Here is a 4,478-nt window from a genome sequence, read left to right as displayed (position 1 = left end):
TCACTGTTTTTTTAAATGTTGAATTAATATTGTAATAAATAAACTCCCCTTCACTCCTTCCCTGACCCTCACTCACCTTTGGCCTCACCCCAATCCCTGCCTCAAGGATGGTGGTTCATCATGAGTAATGAAGTGAGTTTTGCCTGTTTTACAAAGTACTTGTTCATTTAAATGTCCATGAGCCAAAACAACCACATTGGAGTGTCATAGATTCTCCAGTTCTGCAATTAAAACAAAAGCAACTATTTTTCAAAGATTTTAAAAATTTTCATCAACTTCTAAAATGCTTAATAAAGAAATCATTTTGATATTGGAAGTTATAAAAATCAGATACAAATTTGACTCCACTAGGTAGGCACCAATGTTTGCTCATTAATAGAGTATGATCTTTGAGAAAGGGTCCTCATCTCTACATTCCATCTGGGAAGTAACTCCCCAAAACAACTTTGCCTAATCACCAGCTTCATTGGCACCAAAGCTGTAACCCTATCTGTCTATCTGAAGTAGGGGATAGTTGAGGTCTCAGCACAAGCCCAAGACACCAGAATATAAAGCCAATGCCTTATGCCTGTTGTTCTAGGTTTTACGAGCTCTCCTACAAGACTTTAAATCAAGTTTGGAGTAAGTATCAACAGAGCTGAGAAAAATCACCATTGCCTCAGAACTATTATTAGAGATTACCTATAGACTCAGAGAGAAACAGTTCAACATTACCTACCTAAGGATGTATATTCCAAGATGCTAGTTAACATGTATGGAGACTCTGGCAGAGAATCCTGGCTGTCCACCAGCATCCATTTTTCTCAGTATTGAGTCCCTAATTTGTGCAGTGTGTATGGCTTATTGGCAATAAACACCACTTTTCTCAGCCATGAGTGATCCCATGACTAACTTCCAGCCAACAGAGTAGAAATGGAAAGTATCTTTAAAGAAGGGACATACACTTCCTTCTTCCCTTCCTCCCTTCTGGAAGGAAGAAACAGAAATAATGCTGGAATAGAAGCAGAAATAATGCTTCTGGAGCTCCAGCAACCCCCTTGTCCCATGTAAAGATCTCAGGAAAAAAACTTTAGGGACATGGCAGAGCAAGAAGAGAGAAGTTTAGACTCTGTTACCATGAAATACAGTATAAGCCCTAGGCTGACTACCTCTGACTTTCAGCACCTGTCTTGTTTCAGCCCTTGTTGGTGTTTTCTTTCCCTTGTTATTTTCAACTAAATATAAAATCTTCTGAAATAATTAGCCTCAAAGACAAAGTGCCCAGTAAAAAGCTAAATATATTAATTAATTAATTTATTTATTAAACACTTTCTAAGAGAATTAACAAATCTAGGATTCAATCGCCTGTGTAGTCCCTGTTTACATGTGCCTGATCAGTTTTAGGAAATTTAGAGGAACTTATACTATTCTTTCTTTGAAAAAACAATATTTAAATATTTGTACATCCATGTTCATAGCTGTATTAGTCACAATAGCCAAAAGACAGAAGCATCTCAATTGTTCATCAACAGATAAATGGATAAGCAAAATGTGGTATATACATACAATGGAATATTATTCAGCCTTAAAAAGGAAGGAAATGTTGACACAGGCTACAATACAGATAAAGCTTGAGGACATTATGCTAAGTGAAATAAGCCAATTACAAAAAGACAAATACTATACAGTTCCACTTACTTGAGGTCCCTAGAGTAGTCAAATTTATAGAGACAGGAAGTAGAATGGTGGTTACCAAGGGCTGGGGGAAGGGGGGATGGAGAGCTATTGTTTAATGGGTATAGAGTTTTAGTTTTGCAAGATGAAAAACGTTCTGGAGATTGGTTATACAACAATGTGAATGTATTTTGCACTACTGAACTGTAAACTTAAAAATGGTTAAGATGAAAAAAAATGGTTAAGATGGTAAATTTTATGTAATATGTATATTACCACAATTCAAAAATTTTAAATAATTTTTTAAAAATAACTTTTATATTTTCTTCATCATTACCAAATTAACATAATTGTTGGCCCTAAAAGTAAGAAATACAGATCAGCAAAGAAAGAAAATGTGGCACTCTTTGATAACCTTATTATAGAGCCTGGCTCTGTGCTAAGCTGTTTATATGGATTACCTCATTCATTTCACCCAACAAGCTTCGTTATTAGCCCCATTTTATATCTGAGTAAAATTATGCACAAAAGATTAAGTAAATTGTTCAAGGTCACACAGTGGGGAGTTGGTTGAACTAGAATCAGAATCCAGGTTGCCTGACTCTGGAACTTATGCTCTTATTGGTTAAGCTATTGTGAATGTTTTTGTCACTAATTATTCTTTGGCAGCATCATTTTTAATGATTATAGAATATTCCACTGTATGAAGGTACCATAATCTTCCTCAATAATCTCCCATCTAGAACCTTAAAAACATTACGCTAGTGGAAGAAGCCAGTTTATATGATTCCATTTATAGGAATTGTCCAATGTAGGCAAATCTATAGAAACAAAAAGTTACCAGGGTTTAAGGTCTTGGGAGGAAATGAAAAATGACTGCTAAGGGGTACAGGGTTTGTTTTAGGGGTGATGAAAATGTTCTAAAACTGCTTGTGGTAATGGTTGCATAACTCCATGAATAAATCAGAAAGTATTGAATTGTAAAAAAAAAAAAAAAGATAATAATAATATAATAATCTCCCATCTAAGTTGTTCCTGTTTTTACTACTCTAAATGATGCTTCAGTGAACATCCTTTTACTCTTCATCTTTATTTCCTCGAGGATAAATTCATTAGTTGGCAGACCAAAGGTATGTTCATTAAGGCTTTTGAATCATAATGTTATACATTCTTAATCAAAGATTATTTTCCCCTTTGGTCTTAAAAACTTTATATGCTAGCCTGAAATCCTTGCTTAAAAAGAAAACCGTCATTAGGAGCTCTAAGCTAGTTCTCAGAGTGATCTTAATAGATGTTTGTAGATGCAGGAGATATGCAATTAATTTAAGCCTTGTTAAAAATAAAACACATTCCATTGACTTCCTAGACTTCATTGATTGTGTGGAGTAAATATTTATTTAGGGAATTCTTAAAACAAACAATGGCTACTTATTTGACCGCTATCTGCTTCACGCATAATATCAAGTGTCTGTGAGCTGGAAGATAATAATCAGTTTCGCCCCCAGTCTCTCCCTCAATCTCTTCCTATAAGCAGTTTCTTTCAACTTGAATTCTCAGTAGCTTTTCTTTCCCCAAGCCTTACTTTCCAGTACTTCCCATCAGAAAGACAGTAATCATATTAATGAATAACCTCAGCATCTCTCAGAAGGCAGCTAAATTAAAAATTCAAGTGCCCAAGATTTAATTCATCAGAACTATCCCATCAACTCTAGCTTAATTTATAGTAGCTTGCTACCAATGAGATCAGTTAGTGGTCATTACAGAATGAACAAAACTAATTTCACTAATGTGGGTAGCATTCAAAGGGAATCCTTTGAAACGAGTCCAGTCACTTAATATGTAGTCCTAGTTCTGCCACTTGACATTTTAATGATTGAGGCAAATTAATTAACTTTGTGAGGCTCGGTTTCCCCCATCTAATAGGAGGGTGAAGTAGAATCACCTCTACCTGCTTGTCAGAGTTGGATATGAAATCATTTCATAAAGTGCTACATAGGTACTTAACTGAAAACTAGAGATTTTAGATATGAAAGGGCCCTCAGAAAGCATCTAATTCTACTGCCTCAAACAACCATACAAACTCTTCAACTGAAGTTCAAATAAAGTAACTTGTTCCACGTTGTGATGGACATGAATTTTTTTTCCAGAAGAGCAAGCCCCTCCTTTGGGAAATATTCCTCAAAATATATGGTTTTACTAAAGTTTGAAATAATTATAACCACCCCCCCTACACACACACATTTCCAGCAAACAGGAAGATCATGAGGCCACAAGGGGGCCAGTTGTAATCTCTATCCCTCTGACCACATTCATTGATCCAGGGTTGAAGATATGACCCCAGTTCTTCTCCTGGATTTTTCAAACTTAAGCTGCGAGGACAGTACCTTTTCCTCTCTGCCTGAAGCCTGCCACACGGTTGCCCTGAACAGAAGTTGGCCAAATAGATATTTCTGGTAATAATAATTCTACATAGTTAATATACCAATATCTGGGTACAACAGCATCAGCTAATAAGCAATGCCTCCACCTAAAGAACTAAAAGTAGAAAATTTGGGGCTTAAGAGTACGAACTGCAAAGGAGGAAAGAGATACTAGCCTTGCTGAAGCCCTGAGATCACGGTAAGTAGATAGCAGCAGCCAGCTTCCCACTCTGGAGCCCACCCTTATCTTCACAATCCATGTCAGTCTTTGCTATGCAAACCCAGCAATCAATCTTAAGGCAGTAAATTCACATTTTTCGAAAAACTACAATGTGCGTAACAGATACTTTGTTCCCATTGAAGTCACCATACTTTCTTTCATTTTCCTCCTATTAAAGTTGCCAT

The sequence above is a fragment of the Mesoplodon bidens genome, assembly GCF_964165515.1.
Source record: "Mesoplodon bidens genome assembly, chromosome: 9".
NCBI lineage: Eukaryota > Metazoa > Chordata > Mammalia > Artiodactyla > Ziphiidae > Mesoplodon > Mesoplodon bidens.
This window is presented reverse-complemented; position numbering follows the sequence as displayed.